We start from the raw sequence: 20561 nt of genomic DNA, 5'->3' as shown, positions 1-20561 counted from the left end.
GAGGGATGGACACAGATCCCCTGCAGCAGTAGCAGCAGCAACAAAACGCCAGAACCGGGCTTCCCTGGTGGCACAGTGGTTGAGAGTCCGCCTGCCGATGCAGGGGACGTGGGTTCGTGCCCCGGTCTGGGAAGATCCCACATGCCGCGGAGCGGCTGGGCCCGTGAGCCATGGCCACTGAGCCTGCGCGTCCGGAGCCTGTGCTCCGCAATGGGAGAGGCCACAACAGTGAGAGGCCTGCGTACCACACACACACACAAAAAAAAATGCAGAACCTTGTGGAAGGGGACACTGTCAGGGGGTGGCATTGGTTTACCATCCCTGCGATTATTAACTTTTTGAGGATGACAGTCTGAACAGTGAGGGTCTTCGGACAGGGGTGGAGTACCTCGCAGGGCACACCTGCTGAGGAAGCGCCCATGAATCCATGACAGAAAGATGGGAATGATGGATGGAAGGGAGGGAGGGAGGGGAAGGATAATAAATGGATGGAAGGAATGATGGATGGAAGGAAGGAAGGAGGAGCGATCACACAGGAGTACAAACAAAGCCAGTCTCGAAGGCACACCCCCTGAGCAAGGCCCTCTGACAACACAGTATGTTTCATGCACGTGTCTGGTTATGAAATAAACCCATTTCATCAAAATACGGAGTGAGCTGAGCACAAGCCCTAGCTGACGGGGTAGGATGAGCGAGGTTGCTGACTAGGACCTCAGCTCCGAGGAGACAGGAATGGACATGGCCGAGGATCGTCGGACTCTCGGGTGTGTTCACAGGAGACAGGAGCAAGGGAAGTCACATTAGAAAGACCATCACCAGGAAAAAGTGAGAGAGTGGGAGGGAGGGCTGGGTGCCTGGAGCTGGTCGCTTGGCGAGGAGAGGCCAGCACATGGGTGTCCGGTGGCCTCCCCATCGCTCCCCTTTGCCGGCCCCTCCCCATCTCCCTGACCACTTAAAGATCCAAGGGTCAGGGGACTTAGTTCTTGGTCCTCTTCTCTTCTCCCTCCACACTCAATCTTGTCAATTTCATTCAGCTTCAAGACTTTAATGACATCTGTCTATCGAAACTTCCCAGCCTGGACCTCTTTCCTGAACTCGTGTGTCCAGCTGCGACTCAACACATTTCTGCTTGGATGTGTAAGAGATATCTACGGCAGGCAGAGACTGACGCATAACAAGCAGCCCAAAAGAACAGTGTCTTGTTTCCCATGATTCTTTTGGTCAGGAACTTGGGCAGGGCTCATCTGGGTGGTTCTTCCGTCCCATGTGATGTCAGCTGGAGTCACTTCCACGGCCACATTCATCTGGGAGCTCATTTGGGGCTGGGACGTGGAAGAAGGTCCTTCTCACAGGTCTGGAAGTTGGTGCTGCTTGTCAGCCAGCTGTCCATGGGCTTCTCCTCCAGGGTCCCTCCCAGCCTCCTTACGGCACAGCAACTGGGTTCCCAGAGAGCAAAAGCAGAAGCTGCTGGGCCTCTTCAACGTGAGGCCAGGAACGGACACAGCCACCATTTCCCCACACTCTACTGATCAAAGCAAGTTACAAAACCGGCCCTAATTCCAGGACGGGGAGGGGGGAGAGAAATGATGGCCAAGTGGCATGGGGGACAGAAGGGAAAGTCTCTTTGGAGACTTTCTACCAGGACAAGCCAGACCCCCTGGATGACATCTACTCCTTCACAAAACCTGATAGCTTCATCCTAAGAATATATCCAGAATCACCGCTTCCCTCCAGCACCACTGCTCCCAGCCTCACCTGAGTCGCCAGCATCTTTATCCTATTTCCTCACCAGCCTCCTGCGTGGTCTCCCTGTTTCTACCCTTGGACTCTCTTCCCAACAGCAGCCAAGTTGATCTTTCTGTACTTTAGGTCGGATAATGTCACTCTTCTGTCCTAACCTTCCTGTGCCTCCCTATTTCTCTCAGAGGGGAGCCAAAGCTCTCACAATGGCCCCCAGGGCCCTACACTCTCCGCAGGCCCCACACACACTCTGGCATCACTGCTTAGACTTGGTCTCTGACTACCGTGCCCCTCCCTCACTCCCCTCCAGCCAGCCCGGCCCTTCGTCCGGAGAGCACCCCGCAGTCCACAAGGCATCCTCTTAGCCGGCAGCAGCTACATAGTTTGCAGGGCTCAGTGCAGAATGAAAATACAGCCATTGTTCCAAATGGCTAAGAATTTTAAGACAGCAACAGGAGAGCATTAAGGAAAAGGGGTAAAAGGCATTAAACAGTGTAAATCAGAGCCCTTGGCCCTGGGAGCCCGAAAGTCCTGCCAGGACTCAGGGCAGAGCCCAGGAGGACTGGAGAGGGGTGGCGGCACAGAGGCCCTAATTAGGGGCTTACACAAAACCTGTGAGTCAGGCCACCGCAAGCCCCAGCCAACGTCAGGACAGACTTAATGGCCTGGGCTGGAGTCGCCACCAACATAAAGTATCTTGTTCCAGCGACTTTTACAAGGTGTTTATGGCCCCAGGACAACATCAGGCTAATACTCGGCTTATGGGGCAGTGGCCCAGACAATGAGGGCAAAGAGGCGGGTCAGCACAGGGCCCGGGGATGACGGGAACAGGGCCAGGGGAACTGAGGCCCATCCCCCCTCTGCAGGACTGGGGCCCCCACTCTGTTATCTTGCAGCCTCCCTCCCACTCCCCACTCCACTGCTGCTCAGCCCTGCGAGGGACCTTCACCTCCACACGCTGTGGGTGAGACACACAACATTGTAACCAGATTCCTGGGGTCTGGGAAGCCCACCACCACCAGTGTTTAAATGTAGCCCCAGTAAACACAAAAACCCCTGGGGGCAGGGCCTCTGAGTCACTGCCCCCCAACAACATCAAGGTCCCTGGAAATATCTTGGGTTCCCACAGCCCACCCCATTGCTTCAATCAGCCCACATGCTTCACAGCAATTAACCTGATATTCCATTTTTGCTAATCAAAGATGGCCATAACCAGCCTGGATGGGAGGGGACTTTGGGGGAGAATGGATACGTGGATATATATATGGCTGAGTCGCTTTGCTGTGCACCTGAAACTATCACAACATTGTTAATCGGCTATACTTCAATATAAAATAAAAAGTTAAAGAAAATAAATAAAAGATGGCCATAACAAGGGTCCAGTGTGCAGGAGCTAAGCCCTCACGCTGATGTGATTCCAGCCAAAAGCAGAGCGAATTTGTACCTGGGTTCCTCTGTCTCAAGTAACTGTGGGATTTCCATGCTTTCCTTGTATGTAGCTACCATTTACTGAGAACTTAACATGTGCAAGACTCGAGGGAAGGGCTTCACATGAATGGTCTCATTCAGGCCTCACAACATCCTGGGAAGTAAGCCTGTCATCCTCCATCCCATGTCACGGGTAAGGAATCAGGTTCAGAAGAGCCTGAAAACATATACCGGTAAGTGACAGGCCTGGAATTCCAACCCGGATCTGCAGAGGGTAACACTGGAATCCTTCCATCTCCCTGTCCAGGTTCACCCCTCCTGAGAGGCAACCACGGTTCCAACATTGGGAAGGAGCAGCCAACTCCACCTGGCGCAACCAAAGAGAGCTTCCTGGAGGAGGTGATATCCAGGGCTTAGAATGATGAGTAGGGTTTGGCCAACAGAGAGGAACAAAGAGAAGAGCGAGCATGTGTAGGGCCCCGAGCACAGCAGGCAAGAACCAGAGGCATCCTGGCACCTCAGCGCACGTCCTTGGAGGGTCTAAGCTTTGAGGTTCTGCTCTGTTGTTATTAGTAATGGCTACCATATAGCCAACACTTATTATGAGCTTTACAGAAAAATGACTACTTTCCCCAGAAGATTGAGACCCAGGGACATTAAGAAACTCACGGACTTTGTGATCTCAGGTGAATCATGGAGCCAGGTCCACAGCGCAGGTTCCATTTGCAGACAGAATCCACACACTCAGTCTCCACGCAGAGAGCCTGTTTTGACAGGGGCTCACGGGAGCTGACAGGAACAGTGCTGGCATTGCCATGGGGAGACCCTGGTTCCACTCTCAGCTCTGGCACTCACTTCTCAATCCTGGGCAATGACTTCACCTCTGGGCATCTCCATGAAAGGGGGCCCACAACCCCCTCTCCTTCTGCCTCCCAGGGCAGTGGAAGGATTGGAGAAGCCAGGGCATGGAAACGATTTTCCGGCTATGATAGGCCAAATTACAGCCCCAAGGGTCTTCAATCCTATTCCCCAGAATGGTGAATTTGTCCCTTTCCATGGTAAAAGGGACTTTACAGATGCAATTAATTAACAGTCTAGAGATGGGAGATTATCCTGGATTACCCGATGGGCTAAAGGAAATCACAAAGGTCCATATCAGAGGAAGGCAGGAGGGTCAGAGTCAGAGAAGGAATGACAGGAGCAGAGGTCAGAGTGACAGGCTTTGAAAACAGGGGAAAAGAGCCACCATCCAAGGGATGCAGGCGGCCTCAAGAAGCTGGAAAGGGCAAGGTAATGGATGCCCCCCTAGAACCTCCAGTAAGGACTCAGCCTGCCGGCACCCAGCTTTTAACACACTGAGGTCCCCTTCGGTCTTCTGAACTACAAAATTGTAACTTAATAAAATTGTGTTGCGTTAAGCCACAGAGTTTGTGGTCATTTGTTACAGCAGCAAGAAGAAACTGATACACCGGATCTCATACCCCACTCACTCGGGAGTGATTCCAGCTTGGACTCCGCACCCAGAAAATTTTACACAAATGTCTCCTTCGGTCAGAAAATAATGATTCCAACTGCTGTTCCTTGAGTTAGAAAACAGGCTTCAGATAATTCCATTCTACTTCCCATGGAGAGTTAAAATAAAAAATGTTTTAAAGGAGCTGAAAGATATATAATTACATTAAACAGCACCAGTGTCTTCCTACTGCCCCCAAATGAAATACATTTTCTTCTCTTCTAAGGTATTTTCTGACAAAACCAGACCTGTTTGGATGGTGTCCGCTGCCTGTCACCAAGTAAGCTCCTCTGCCCGTGGATACCACGGCCCATCAGAGCCAGGCTGAAATAACAGTGCTGAGAAAAGGCACATTTCTGACCAAGCAGAGGCCCTGGCAGAGTTGGAGGGGTGGAGGCTTTAGGCAGGGAGATTTCCAAGAGCTATAAATATAACAAGTTGACTTTGTGGGCAGGGGGATATGGCCACAATTTATTAATAAGCCTAATGAAAATGCATGGGCGTGGGGGGAAGGCAGAGCCACAGAGATGCTGCCCCAACTCCCACACAATACAAAACAGAGTCGGTGGATGGTCCTGGACCAGGGTGGGCATCGGTCCTTCGCTGTGGAGTCTGCCCTCCTCCACCCTGGCCCAAGCAGAGATGGCCTGGGTCAGCAGAGCCCAGACAGTTCTGACTGCATCCTGCCGCCCACCAACCCTACCATGGAAGAGAGGCCAAAACAGGAGGACCAGAGACAGACCAGAGGAGCAGAGCTTCTAGTCTCTGCCGGGAGCCAAGGAGAGTTGCTGCCCGTCTCTGGGCCTCAGATTCCCCAGCCAGAGCCGGAGCTGGCTGGACTAGAGGACCCAGTCTGAGGGCCCCGGCCTCCTCTCCAGGTCCTCAGGCTCAAGTCTGGCTCCACCTTCAGCTTCACTCTCCCACTGCCTTCCCAGATGTGGCCCAGCTCCAGCCAGAGCATCTGCCAAGTTCTAAAAAAAGAAGCTCCTTTCCCATTGCTCCCCCATCTCCCAGAGGTCTCCTTGAACTTGACCTCATTTCTTGATATTAGGGCCAATGGATCATTTCATCTTAACTCTCTCCTTCCCTGAGCTTAGCTCCCCTTTCTCTTTTCTTTTCAGATCTCTACCCTCCATCTTGGTTTAGGACCCCAAAGACAGCCCAGAGAGAAGGACTCGGACACAGGTGGTTTACTTTGGAGGTGGTCCCAGGAAGCACAGGGAAGATATGGGGAAAGCCAGAGTGCTATGGGTTGAATTATGTCCCCCAAAACAATATGTTGAAATTCTAATCCCTGGTATCTATAAATGTGGCCTTATTTGGAAATGGGATATTTGTAATGAAGGGAAAAGGTCTTTACATGTAATTTAGTTGTAAGTTAAGAGGAGGACACACTGCAATAAGATGTGCCCTTAATCCCACATGACTGGAGTCCTCAGAAGGAGAAGAGATGCAGAGACACATATAGAAAGAAGAATACCATGGGAAGGCACAGACACACAGATGGAGGACAGCCACATGAAGACAGAGGCAGAGATTACAATGACGTAGCTGCAAGCCAGGGAGCACCAAGCATTCCCAGCAGCCGCCAGAAACCAGAAAAGAAGGCTTGCCTGACACCTTCAATTTGGACTTCTGCCCACCAGAACTGTGGGAAAATAAGTTTCTGTTGTCCTAAGCCACCCAGTTTGTGATAGCTTGTTACAGTACCCATAGGAGACCAAATATATATATAGCATATATATATAACACATACATATTTATAGAATTCTTTTTGGCCACTCAGCATCTCTGTATGCCCCTTCCTGGCTTAGAAAATGGAAAGTGAGACCCCAACCTTTCTCCCCCTACTGGTTATCCCATGTGATGTTACAGACTTGTGAACCTGGCTATAAAGGTTTGTTGGTTGGTTGGTTGGTTTTTATTCCCCGTGCTCCAGCCCCCACCCACTCTTGAGGGTTTGGAGGTGGGTGTCTTTCCCAGCCCCCCAAACCCCTGCAGGCGTTCTTCACAGAGGCTACACCTGAGTTTTCTCTCAAGCACAAAGCCCCTAGAGACCGACCCTGGAAGCCTGTGGCTCTGCCCCCCTCTCTGGGAAGACTGTGGCTCCGCCCCCCATGGTTGTGGCTCCACCCTCCATGGCTGTGGTTCCGCCCCCTCTCTGGGAAGACTGTGTCTCTGTCCCTCTCTCTGGGGTGGCTCTGGCTCTCCTGGGACAGAGAAGGGGCTCCCTGCCAGGCTGTGTGCTTATCTCAGAGGGCCTGGCAGCTGGCACCAAGTAGCACCCCAATGCTGTGCCCTCTTCTGAGGTGAAGACCACACGTGGGGGGCGCCCTCTAGTCTTTGGGGCCTCCCCCGCCGACTGCCTTTCCTTTCTGAGCTCTTCTCTCCCTGTGCTTCCTCCCCAGCACCACCCTCCTCCCTTTTCCTGAGTCTGATGAGTGCTCATGGTGGATGGCCCAAGGCCCAGCTCTGGCTCTGGGAGCTGACAGCTCTGAGGAAATGGAGAAGGTGGGTGGGTAAGAAGATCGTGCTGGAGAGCACCCTACCTCTCCGGCTTCTTTCCTGAAGAGGCTGGAGACTCCCAGCCAGAGAAGAAGAACATCCTCGCCGGCAGACTGTGGGCCCCTCACGGCCAGTGCTGAGTGGGTGTCGGGCAGGCGTGACGTTGGCCTGGTAGTTTTCCAGAACTCTGCTTCTACATCTTTAAAGTGAACACAAGAATTATATGATAAATACAAATATATGATTTATTATCATAAGATTACATGATTATCATATAAGTACATATCATATACGTATATATTATATGTATATGATAGGGATTTGTTGTTGCCCAGTTGTGGGAGCTGATTAAACCGTCTCTGGGAAGCTCTCCCTTCTACATCTGGTGCTACAGTCTGAAGTCGGCCATCAAGAAGGGAAGGTGGGGGCTTCCTTGGTGGCGCAGTGGTTGAGAATCTGCCTGCTAATGCAGGGGACACGGGTTCGAGCCCTGGTCTGGGAAGATCCCACATGCTGCAGAGCAACTAGGCCCGTGAGCCACAACTACTGAGCCTGCGCGTCTGGAGCCTGTGCTCCGCAACAAGAGAGGCCGCGATAATGAGAGGCCTGCGCACCACGATGAAGAGTGGCCCCCGCTCGCCGCAACTAGAGAAAGCCCTCGCACAGAAACGAAGACCCAACACAGCAAAAATAAATAAATTAATAAAATGGATTAGTCTTACGTTGTACATAATCACTGAGAGGAAATACCAGCCATGTTACAGGAACCCCAAGTTTGAGTAGATCATGGCAGTCATTTAAAAAAAAAAAAAAAGAAGGGAAGGTGGATGTGAGGTGGGGAAGGTCAAGGAAAACAGAATGAGCGGAGCCCACAGGAGAGACTAGAACAAGCTTGGATGACGGGGGTGTCCTGCACTCTGGTGCCATTCATCACAGAGCTAAACACACCCCGGGCCCAGAAGCTGCGGAGGCTGAAGGAGGAGAGCTGGCAGCCCCTGCCAGCCAGGTGAGCCTAGAGGTGAGCAACGAAGTTTGCGAGCTGCCAGGGTGCCTTGTGCTCCAGTCTCCCAGATGGAAAGGAATACGGCTGCTACTTCATTTCCGCCTTCAAAATCTCATGCAAAGCATCGCTTGCGGCCCACATGAACCTGGAACTATGTAGAGAAGGCAATTCTAGCTAACGCATCCACCCCACACAGATGTCCACTACACCTGGAGACCTCAGGTCACCTGGGACACTGTGGCACTGCCCTAATGGACAAGAGTGACCAGAAGTGGGCCACAGGGACACTCTGCCCCAGGGTGGAGGCTAGCTCTCCAGGCTACATACCCCCTTTCCTCAAGATAGGTTTTCTTTAGAGACATAATGAACCTACCCCAAGCCTAGAACCATATTAGGGCTACACTGAGCCCCCCAACAGTTCTCCCCAACTTGTAATCTTGGGCATCTGGGATTGGGAACTTGGTGTCCAGCCTCCTCCCAGAGGTCCCTATCTCCCTATATGCCTCCTCTCCGGGAGGCTCAAGATTCATGCCCCAATGAACATTGTGGTACATGACTCTTCTTGAATTATGGTTTTCTCAGGGTATATGCCCAGTAGTGGGATTGCTGGGTCATATGGTAATTCTGTTTTTAGTTTTTTAAGGAACCTCCATACTGTTCTCCACAGTGGCTGTATCAATCTACATTCCCACCAACAGTGCAAGGGTATTCCCTTTTCTCCGCACCGTCTCCAGCATTTATTGTTTGTAGATTTTTTGATGATGGCCATTCTGACCAGTGTGAGATGATATCTCATTGCAGCTTTGATTTGCATTTCTCTAATGTTCATTGCAGCTCTATTTACAATAGCCAGGACATGGAAGCAACCTAAGTGTCCATCATTGGATGAATGGATAAAGAAGATGTGGCACATATATACAATGGAACATTACTCAGCCGTAAAAAGAAACGAAATTGAGATATTTGTAGTGAGGTGGATGGACCTAGAGTTCGTCATACAGAGTGAAGTAAGTCAGAAACAGAAAAACAAATACCGTATGCTAACACATATATATGGAATCTAAGAGAAAAAAAGAAAAAGGTCATGAAGAACCTAGGGGTAAGAGGGGAATAAAGACACAGACCTACTAGAGAATGGACTTGAGGATATGGGGAGGGGGAAGGGTAAGCTGTGACAGGGCGAGAGAGTGGCATGGACATATATACACTACCAAACGTAAAATAGATAGCTAGTGGGAAGCAGCCGCATAGCACAGGGAGATCAGCTCGGTGCTTTGTGACCACCTAGAGGGGTGGGATAGGGAGGGTGGGAGGGAGGGAGACGCAAGAGGGAAGAGATATGGGAACATATGTATATGTATAACTGATTCACTTTGTTATAAAGCAGAAACTAACACACCACTGTAAAGCAATTATACTGCAATAAAGATGTTAAAACATAAAAAAAAAAGACTCATGCCCCAGCTGGGTGCCAGCCTGCTCTACATCTGCATAACTAGGGGAGACCACGGATGGCACTCTTCAGGTAAACACAGCAAATGAACTTCTGCCTTCCCAGATGCTGTGTCACCTACGGTGTTGCAATTTTGGAAAGAAGAGTTACGTGAGTGTATAGACAGAAAGCCTATAAGGAAAGGTGCCAACACGTCATCAGGAGCTTCTCTGAGAGGTGGGAGTATGGATGATTCTTCCGCCCTCCTGGGGTGTTTTTTCTTTTTTCCTATATTGTTTTTCAGTGAGCATATATGACCTTTATAATAAAAAAGAACAAATATAACGTAGTCAGGTTTTCCCTCCCTCGTCCACTCAGAGGAGATCCACTTACTTAACAGGTGAAACCGCCAGGGAGAGCTCGGGGCAGAGCTGAGCCGCACGCATGCATGCCACCTGCCAGGCATCGCAGAAACATTTCATGGCCGAGCAAGGCCACTTAGCCTTTCAGACACCGACGGTGTAACTGAAGCATGAAACTAACCAGGTTTAGTCATCCATCTCTGGTCTCCTCGACAGTTTGCCAACTGTCAGCAGAAATCACAGGGTAGGAGGCTGGCGGCAGACCTGTATCCTAACGCAGGCGAGATTCGCCAAGGGGCAAGGAGAGAGGGACTTGCCCCCTTTAAGTATCAAACATCCCAGGTGCTGCGTGTGTAATCAGCTCCCTGGCCACTCCAAGGGTGGTAGGAGTCCTAGCCCAACACAAAGACTGTCTCAAAGGAAAGAGCTGATGAGAAAGCCTTGCAGAAAGCGACGGGCTCTCCCAAGGAGCCAGATACTCAGTCAAAAGCATCACTGGTTCGATGCAGCTTCTCTTCCGGTCCCTTCAATTCCAAATCACCACCTGGGAGAGCAGTGCTGGACCACCTCACTTCATGGATACGGAGCCACATGGGAACGTGCACCCGACGGTTGGGGACCAAACTTGGTTTCCTATAGCTCAGAGCATGTGCTCAACTCTAAGGGCCAGAGAAGCAGCCGGTACCCAGGAAGGCTGATGATTTAGTATCTTCTGATTGGTACTCTTGATATATGTGTTCACATCTATTTGTTGAGTGCAGGGAAGGAACCAACACTTCGTACGCTGTGTGCAGAATAGAGACGTCATTGCATGTGACTTTCCAACCGAGACGCTGCCTTGGAGGCAGCTGAAAGGCTGCTCACTTCTCTCCGACTCCCAAACCCAAGTTTACATTTTGCCAGTTAGGTTTATTTTCTGGGACACTGTTGTGCCCTCTAGATGCGTGGCCTGGGCAGTTGTCAGCTGGTGGGCCCTGTAATCAGCTCTGCCTGTGGCCGAGAGGAAGCACCCACATCCCACCAGCAAACCTATGGGCCTGACTCCCTTTCCTTCACCAAGCACACTCCTGCCCAGGATACAGGGCCCCATTTAAATGCCACCTTCTTCCATGCACCTGCCCCAGTGCCCCAGCTGCTCCAGTCTCCTCTCCTGATGTCACAGCTCCTCTATGCGCCTTCCTCTATGCTCCTTCCCTCTATGCTCCTCTGATGCCCCAGCTGCTCTTCCGTCCTGACTTGCATGAGTTTTTTATTTTTTGGCCACACCATGCAGCATGCGGGATCCTAGTTCCCCGACCAGAGATCGAACCTGCGCCCCCCTGCATTGCAAAAACGGAGTCCCAACCACTGGACCACCAGGGAAGTCCCCTGACTTGCATGAATTTTATTGTTTTGGCCTCTCCCTCCCCATGACCGTGAGATGCCATCTGTCTTCTCTTAGTCCTTGCCCGCTAGCCCCTGGCACTGTTCCTGGCACTGTAAGCACCCTACAAACTCTGGTTGAAAGTGAACTTGTTGATCAATTTCTTAAATTAGTCCAACTCAAGCTTTTCTTGGCAGTTGTCCGTAAACTGATTCAAGGTGCCCGGCTGGGGCGGCGGCAGGTGTGCAGAGGAAATCAAGGGATCCAGCCTCTCCCCTTCCTCTAAAAACCTTCCAGACTCTGATTCTTCTGTTCTTCCTTCACACGTGTACATGCTCGGGGGAGCAGACTTCCGAGCCTGGATAAACATGCATTTGCTTGTGAACATCCATGTTGTAAAAAGCACAATAAATCACTAGAAACGAGAGACGCCTCCCGCGGCGGAGGGCGGGAACTGTTTTATCAAGCACCATCGGAAAGTCAGCGACACCCATACCGCCATCCATCAGAGCCCACAGGGAACTCAAAGCTCTTTCTACTGAGGATCCTGTTTAATTGCTGCACTGCATTCATTAGGGATTAGGGCTGTGATGAATGCAGATTGGAGAGACCTAAAAATACTGCGGGTCACAAGGCCAGCGGTGTCAGAGCAGGACAGGCACCCAAGGGTGAAGATCAGCTCCACCTGAGGTCAGAACTGCAGGCGGCAACACATGCCCCACCCTCCCAGCAACCCCCAAGCCTGTCACTTTCTCTGTGTCCTTCAAAGAACCAGAAGCCTAATCCGCTGTCTACCCCTGCTGGGCACCTCTAAGCAGAACAGATAACCGGTGCAAAGCTAAGGGGAGTGTCCTGGCCCCTGGGGGGTGCTTTCTGTGGTACCCGGCTCAGCATCCCCTGCCCCGCTCACAGTAGGTACTCAATAAAGTCTGCCGAATTTTGGATTCTAAACTCCCAGTGCTGGCAGTGGGTCAGCAACAGAACACATAATCACAACCGCATGGTCTGATTCAGTCCCAGGAAAAGAAATGTGTCAGCAGCTGTCGGGCATGAAATCATTCATTATTCAGTGGGTGGACGATGCTTCTCTGCATCTCATCACGGACCAAAACTTCTGGGTCTGATCATCGAAACTTTGTTCCAAGGGATCTCAACCCAGCCGCGGCATCAGAGGCACCTGGAAGTCCGTTACAAAGATGCATGCGGTGGACCCACCCAGACTGGGTACGGGTGCTGTAAAGGCTCCTCCCATGTGTCTCGAGAAGACTCCAAAGACAGAGGACCACTGGGTTCGCAGAAGGGCTGTGGGGTGGGGGTGAGGGGACACTCCCCCAGTTGCCACTGGAATCTTCTGGAGTTGATGCTGGGCACTTCATAGAATCTCTTTTCAGAATCTCAGCTTCCTCATCTCTAAAACAGATGTAATAAAACCCTGTGCCCCTCTAACCACATAGGCCCACCAAGGTACAGGGACCCACTCTGCTGACCTTATACAGCAGCTACCTGCTAGAATATTATTTATGTTAACAAGCATGGCTTTGCACCATGACACTCAGATTTGAGAAACATCTCATTTGATAATTTTTCTACATAAAATTAAACCTAGATGGGGCCCGTGACGAACCCAGACCTGGCCACCTAGCCTGCCCAGCCCAGGGCAGACCTGGCTGAGTGCCACAGTCCCGACTCAGGTACGTCCCATGAACAGCTGAGTTAGCTGGACGCTGTAATCCCAGCCCACACCTCGCGCACGCAGCAAGGCCCCTCTAGCCGGCCCGTGGTATCACTGGCCGTCACCCTGCGACCCTGCAATCCTGATAAGGGACAGACACAGTTCAAGGTGTTTGGGCTTTGGAAAACCTACCTTACTTTTCCTCTCCCAAACCTCAGCCCCCAGCACCTGGTCTCTGGGCTAGATTGCTCCCCACTTGACAGTAAAACATTGCCACTCAGCATTCAAACTCAGGAGGGCTGGGGTTTTTTCCAACACCTCACTCACCAGGGTTGAACAGACCCCCAAAATTAGTAGCACTGGGCCCTCCTTCTGCCCCCCAAAGACTCAGCTGTGCATGAACCCAGGGCCACAGCAGAGAGGCCCTGTCCTTGGTCCGCTGTGGACCACTCACCCCCACTGTGCCTTTGCTACATTGACCATGAGCTTGGCCACGGGGCCTATAGCTGCTGCTCCTGGTATCCAGCCCCCTGCCCACCGCTAACATCCATGCAGCCACTCTCCCATCTGGGGGGGCATCAGGGCACCAGTGTCTGTCGATCCCAGAAACCAAACCCCAGCCCTTCCCCCAAAGCACGCAAGGCCTCCCTCCCCAATGCCCACAAAGCCTCCCCCTCCCTAGACCCAAAGAAAGGCTGAGGGGGCCTGTCTTTAGGGTGGCCCTGGAAATACAAAGAAACTGTTCATCTGCCTCCTGGCCCAAGGAAGCCAACTCAGGACACAGAGCCGAAAAGAGGGGCCGACAGAGCGGAAACCAACCTTTTCATTATTTACAGTCTCCCGTAGCAGCTTTATATCCCAGCAGAGCCACTGCCATATCAGCACCCGTGTCAGTCAGATAAAGCACAGCTCACGATTCAAGCTTGGGCCGGCAGGAGCGGGGGTGGGGAGAGGATGCCTTGAGTCGATGCACCGCTTAAAAACTTCACTCTCGCTCTTCCTTGTGTGTTTACTTCGTCCAGACTTCCACTTCTATGGTGGACACCTACCCATGGGTCACACCCTTGTCTAAATGCCTGAGTACAGACAGAACCTGTAATCTGCTTCTGGTCAGTAGAATAGCCACAGGTATGGGCTAGTCACTCAGCCGCTTCACCTGATTACATCACGTTGTATGAGACGCCGTCTTAGCAGACTGGAGAGGGATACCCTCCTCTGGCCTTGAGGAAGTGGGCCGCCAGACTGTGTGAGGGGCCGTGTGGGTGCTGCGTGGCAAGGTACTGCAGGCCTCCAGGAGCCAAGAGCAGCCCCCGGCCCACTGTCGGCAAGAAAGCAAGACCTCAGTCCTACAACCAGCAGGAGCTGAATTCTGCCAACAGCCCCATTTTCTTGGAGGAGTCCCCCCCACTCCCAGGTCTTGAAAGGAACACAGCCCAGGTAACACCTGATCTACAGCCTGGGATACCCTGAGCAGAGGACCCAGCTAAGCCCTCCCAGACTCCAGACCCACAGAAATTGTGAGATAATCAATGCATGTGTTTTAATCTGCTAATTTTGTGGTAATTTGTTACTTGGCAATAGAAAACAAATTCAATCCTTTCCTATTTTGTCATGTTGAGTGGAATATGTCAGGTAGCACATGAGGGTCTGGGTGTAAAAGGGAGCAGACACAAACCAGGACCCTTTTCTCTAATTCCCAACTCCAGAAAGTTGAAAGTTCAAAGATCTGGGTTCAAGTTCAGCTCCTGCTGCTAAGCTGTTGCGTGTCCTTGAGCAAGTGTCAGCTGCCTGGTGCTCTTTAGGGTCTTCTAGCTCTGAAACCCGAAGACTCTAGTTTCAAGAGTAAGATCTTAGGGTTAAGGAGGTCACAGTTACTTCCAGATTCTCTCATCTTCAATTCCATCCACCCACAGAGCCTTCATTCAAAACCAGAGCACAGGGACTTCCCTGGTGGTGCAGTGGGTAAGACTCCGCAGTCCCAATGCAGGAGGCCCGGGTTCGATTCCTGATCAGGGAACTAGATCCCGCATGCCACAACTAAGAAGCCCGCATGCCGCAACTAAAGATCCCGAGTGCCACAACTAAGACTCGGCGCAGCCAAAATAAATAAATAAATATTTTTAAAAAGAAAGAAAGAAACCAGAGCAGAGGGTAGGGGGACAAATGCAGAAGTCAGCTTCCCCAAAGACTCAGACACCTGGGGAGCTTTCCTGGGTTCCATCCAGCCTCCCAGCCCCCACTCAAGTTCCCTCTCCTGCCTCAAGCTGGAATGGAAAACCCATCAGGCCTCAAGAGATGGCCTAAGAAACAGCGACCCGTTTTTCAATCCAAATTGTGAAATGCTCTGGGAACAATCTGCTAGCTAAGCAAACCTTTCCCATTTTTTTCCTGTCTGAGCACATTGTTCTGAGCCTGGAGAGAGGACAATGGAAATCGCAGCTCTCCTTCACTCCCATCAAGGAATAATTCACACAGGAATTCACTGAGCCCATGGCTTCTGGGCAGGGCTCTGCCCAGGAGGATGAGAAGCCTATGGCAGGGACGTCCCCAAGACTCCCTGGTTGACCCCATCAGCAACGCAGCAGGGAGGGGTGGAGGCTTGGGGTGCAGCCGTGCTGCCAGGGCCGCCCCAGCTATCTGAGCCAGGAGCCCCATCCACGGTCCATCCATCACTGCCCCACACCCGGCCACTGAGCCACCCATGCCACGGACCCGAGGGTATGGCAGGGAGCCACCCAGGACTCCTCGGCTCTGTTTGATCCACTCATACTCTTACCTCTGGCGGGACTACCATGCCCCTGCTCACACCTCACTCAGTCCCGCCCTTGGGATCCATTAACCGCACTCCTAACAAGCCCTGAACGAGTGCCCTTGGCATAGAGGGTGGGCACAAAGCCAGGTGACCCCGAATGACCTGCCAGAGGCCCACCAAGAGTCATTCAGGCCATTTTTAAGCAAACAGGTTGGTGCTGTGACAGGAACAGCAGCATCTCCAGAAGGGTTAGAGATGACTCTGGGCTGCCACCCCTGCCACCTGGGACAACAGAAGTGGGCATGGGTGTGTGGGTGGGCATCCCCCAAGAGAGGTGGGCCCCTTTCCCAGGAAGCCCAGGACCCTCCCTGGGCCTGTCTTCATGCTGTCCATCAGCACTTGCAGGGGATTCTCCCTTGCCTCCCCAATCCAGAGCCCTGGGTGGCCCTGAAGTGCGTCCCACGTGCAGTGAGGCCACATGGAGTGGTAACCAAGAGGTTATCGGGATTGTGGCTCCCGACCAGGCTGCACCCTGAAATCAACATCACGTGCCCAGGCTCCATCCACCCCCAGAAGGCAGAATCATAGGGAAAGGCCCAGCCCCAGCACAGTGTCACCTTGGGCAAGTCGTTATGCTCCTGGAGCCTCAGTTTTCTCATCTGCGGAGTGGGGATAATACAGCACCATTCTGCTATGAGATGAAATGACAGAATCTGGTGCTTCCCAACCTCTCTCGACAGAGCACACGGAGAACGTGGAAATACTCGCACAGCCCACTGAGTAAAGGAACAAGGCTGCTTGCAGGATTCCTCCTGACCCTGAGCCTCACCAGCCACCCTAGAGCTGAAAGAGCCCCCACCTCACAGACAGCAGGATGCTGAGGGGCAGCGTGCCGGAGGCCTGATCCCCGACAAGCACCAGACAGGGGTCTGCTGTGTGTAGCCCCCACCCAGTGCAGGATTTTCTTGTCTCACCAGGGCGGTCTGGGACAGGGCTGGCACGTCACCATTTTTTAACCAGCGCCTTGCACAGTTCTGCAGCAGCGGGTGTGCAGGGCCAGGTTTGGACTTTCTGTTCTAGCTGATCAGAGCCAGCAGGCTCTTCCCCAATGGGGTCACTCGCTCCCCCACCCATCCCACCCTTCCCTGCAGCCCACCCACTGCTAGGGTCCTCTCCACCTAATTAGCAGGCAAATCCCGTTCTGGGAGAATTGAATGGGTCCCTTCTGCTCCCCGGGCATCCCTCACAGTGTCCCTTTGTGGCCGGCCATCCTCCTGACCAGGCCAAACTGGGTCCTCAGCTGTTCACGCTCCATGCAATTTTGATTCCGCCTCCTGGCTCCCACCGTCAAAGCCGTGATGGGGCAGTGTGTGGCCTCCCGTGGGGCCGCAGTGTCCTCTGGGAAAGCGGCTGCCCACGGGGGACGCCTGGTGACACACGCGGACCTTGGGCTGGCTGGCTGCAGGGCCGTCAGGAGCCACGACTCCACGCTCTGGAGTTGAGAAGCGCAAACAGCCCAGGCCTGGGAGACGGAGTTCCGACCAGTGGGGCCGGGCACAGCTCCTGCCGCCAAGCGCTCCCCACGCCCCCCTCTGCAACCCAGGGATGCAGAGCCCCCCTCCTTGAGGCAGCCCAAAGAAGGCTCCACTGAGGCGCACATCCCTTCAGATGGGGCACAGTCCCTCCCCACCTCAGCAGAGAGCCCTGGTTATAATAAAGGGCAAGCTGGCGGAGCCCCTCCAGAGAGGGCCAGGCTGTGGCAGGGTGGGGCCGGGCTGGGCGAAGCAGCAGGAACAGGCAGGGGCATGGGAGCCAGGGGAGGAAGCTACCACCCCCAGCCCTGGCCTCTAGAACTGGCTGAACCCAGACCCACCTGAGCTCTGCCTACCAAACCAGCCCCAGTCTCTCAGGCTGGAGAACTCAGGGCCACTGTGGTCATGAGGGCGGGGTCTGGAGTTTCAGTTACTTCCACAGCTCGGATGGGGCTGTCTGGGCACCAGGCTCCGTGGGGGTGAAGCCTCACCTCCCACCTGAAGACTCGACAAGCTGTCTGGCGTCCCTCGGACTCGGCCTGTGAACTACCAACTTTGCAGGGTTGCTATGGGGATGAATGAACTAAAGCATGAAATGGTCCTCAAGTGGGAAGGAAGGATGTGATGGCTATCACTATTCACTCATCAAGCTAAGACCCGTGGGAAGAGGCAGGCACCAGACAAGCGAACCCAGGTCAGACCCCAGGCCTTGCGCAAGTGAACTCAGGGTTAGGACCCGACCCCCAGGGCTGTCCAAGTCCAGGGGTGTCCTCACCTCCTGGGAGCAGTGACACCTAAGTGAAATATCAACTCAGGGTCCTGCCCAATGCTCCCCATGGAAACCACTAAAATCCCTCACTCTCCACAGAGCCTTGCAGGTTAATGAGTCTGGGGTGGGTACCGCCCACAGCCCACTACCCTGGCACCTCCCTTCCCAGTGCTGGGGCCGATGGGGTCCACAACCAGACCCCAGGAGAAGTGTTCCCAGGGGGGTTCCTTGCACCACCCAGACCTACAGCAACCATCTGTCAGAGCAGAGCCCTGGGCACCAGGACGTTTATGAGGTCTCAGGTAACGCCAGCGCCCTCTGGAGTTTGCGAACTCCCAGAGGACAAGGTCAGGGGGCAGAGGAGGAGACAGGCAGGACCAAGGACCCAACACTGCCCCACCAGCACCCTGCTCCCGATTCCTAAATGAGGACACCGAGACTGCAGAGGTTGCAGAACTGGACGAAAAGACGCAGGAGCAAGGAGGGGCAGTCGGGGTGGGCCACTCCCTCCCACCTCCCACCTCCCGCCAAGGAAGACTTCAGTTGAGTCCAGCTCTGGGCCCAGGCACTGGCCATGCCCCTGGCACTCACACAACCCAGGGCTGCCAGACCTCGCTGGCGGGCAGGACTGTCAGTATCTCAGTGCCCAGGTGCCAGTGTCATCCAGCCACAGCCAGGTGAGCACCGGGCCCCACATCCTCACACTCGTTGCACAACTCCCCTCCCCCAACCAGGGCGACTACTACTAACCCCGCCTCCTCTCCCCCCTCTCCCCCTCCTTCCACTCCTCTCCCCGCCCTCCAGTCCAAAGCCCCTGTCCTTGCAGGACCTCAAGCTGCAAATCCCTCGGAGGCCACGGCAGCCGTCCAAGGAGCTTCCAAGAGGTCCCGGGAGGCCCTTTCCACGGGGTCAGAGCGCCTCCTGCCCCCTGCCGGGTGGACTCACAGGCGACCATCACTTGTCAGGCTGGCCACGAGACTCTTTAAAACTCACCATCCCGGAGCCGTGGTTGATTCTCCCGCTGCCCTGCACAGTGAACTGAAAGGGGCTCCAGAGGCGGGCAGCAGACGGCGCCTGGGCTCTCAGGGTGCAAGCGATACACAGACCCCCTTGTAGGCGACAGAGGTCGAACCGGGGCCCCACGCAGCAGCGCCCGTCTCTGCGGGGAGTGGCCGTGAGAGATCTGTGTCTACAGTTCCGATTTTCCTACCAGGAGCCCATTTAATAATGAAACAACTTTTGCAAAAGTACACTGCATTCGGCGCACGGTTGCGAGGCTCGGGACCAGGCCCCGCCCCGCCCCGCCTCGGCCGTCAGAGCCCCCCGGCCCCTGCGCACGCGCGGCGCCCCGCTCGTGCGGGACCAAAGCTTTTCGGACAGCGCCTCCTGCCGTCCTGAGGCGCCCTGCTCCTGCGAGCGGCTGCCGCCAAACCCGACTCCTAGTTACTCCTGGTTATGCTGAGTTGCCCTGGAGGGGCTCGATCTTGGAAGCGAGGGGACGGCTCTTTCCTCCACCCAGAGCCTGAAGCCCCTTGTCCGCGACCGAGGAACTGACTTTGGGGGAAACTAAGTCACTAGAGGATATAGGGAATGCACAAAACTAGGTGGCTGTCTTGGGCCGTCCCCGTTTGAAATCTAATTCCTGGGGTCACAGACCCCGGCTCCACTATGGGTTCACAAGGCGTGCTGAGGGACCACCTGAATCGTGTGCTCAGTGGCTGGGGGTTCAGGCCAGCAGGATCAGTCCCAGGGCCCACCTCCAGACACCAACTCAGCCAGGACCACTCTTTAAGAAATATTGCCTTAATTTGACCCCCTCATTTCATAAAGGACAGACAGGCAGTGACTTGCCTAAGATCACACAGCTCCTCAGAGGGAAGTGCAAAACGGAAGCTCTGGCAGCATGTCTACCACCCCACCTCCACCCCACAGTTAGAGAAACCAGGAGGCTGTCACCGGGTTCAGTCCCAGCTCTGCTACCACTGTGTGGACTGTAGCAAGTCCCTTCCCCTCTCCAAGTCTCCCAGGTCTGTGTTCTAGCATGAAATGATGGGCAGTGGCCCTCCCCTCCATGATTCTAGAATTCCTGGAGCAGAGGCAGACCCTCACCCAGGTTTGAGCTCCTAGGTCACCACGTGAGGTCCTGCAGCTTTGTGTGCTCTTTGCGTATGTATTTTTAAATTACTCCCAGGAGTAATTACTTCCAGATCATTAATAAGTACATGGCTCCGCCCTCGGGAACCACCAAATTTAAGAGCTTTGTGATAAAAAGGAAGGCAGAAGAAATTCAGGACTGGCAGAACTTAGTAGCATCCTCCACTTTCTATCTCCGAGAGGAATATGCACCCCGATGGCCTGGGGGGAAGGCCACCAAGATCAGAAGGAGCGCAGGCCCTCCACGGCCCATGTATGCAGGAGCCAGAGTCATCAACAGTCCAGTGGAACAGGATGCTCTGAGCCAGGTTCTGCCTTACTCCCATTTATCTTTAG

At 53.6% G+C, this 20561-nt stretch overlaps 1 long non-coding RNA gene across 5 annotated transcripts in view; it reads right to left on the bottom strand.

The window, feature by feature from the left end:
- Positions 1-19348, bottom strand: part of LOC115839815 (uncharacterized) — a 148396-nt gene extending 129048 nt beyond the window's left edge. For all 5 annotated transcript variants that reach the window (XR_011376789.1, XR_009559348.2, XR_011376794.1 and 2 more), the window contains exons 1-2: positions 19065-19348; positions 7231-7385 (exon numbers count right to left, since the gene is read on the bottom strand). This is a non-coding gene — a long non-coding RNA (uncharacterized lncRNA). The remainder of the gene's footprint in view (positions 1-7230; positions 7386-19064) is intronic.
- Positions 19349-20561: the final 1213 nt, after the last annotated feature.

The sequence above is a fragment of the Globicephala melas genome, chromosome 16, assembly GCF_963455315.2.
Source record: "Globicephala melas chromosome 16, mGloMel1.2, whole genome shotgun sequence".
In the NCBI taxonomy this organism is placed as follows: domain Eukaryota; kingdom Metazoa; phylum Chordata; class Mammalia; order Artiodactyla; family Delphinidae; genus Globicephala; species Globicephala melas.
This window is presented reverse-complemented; position numbering and strand designations above follow the sequence as displayed.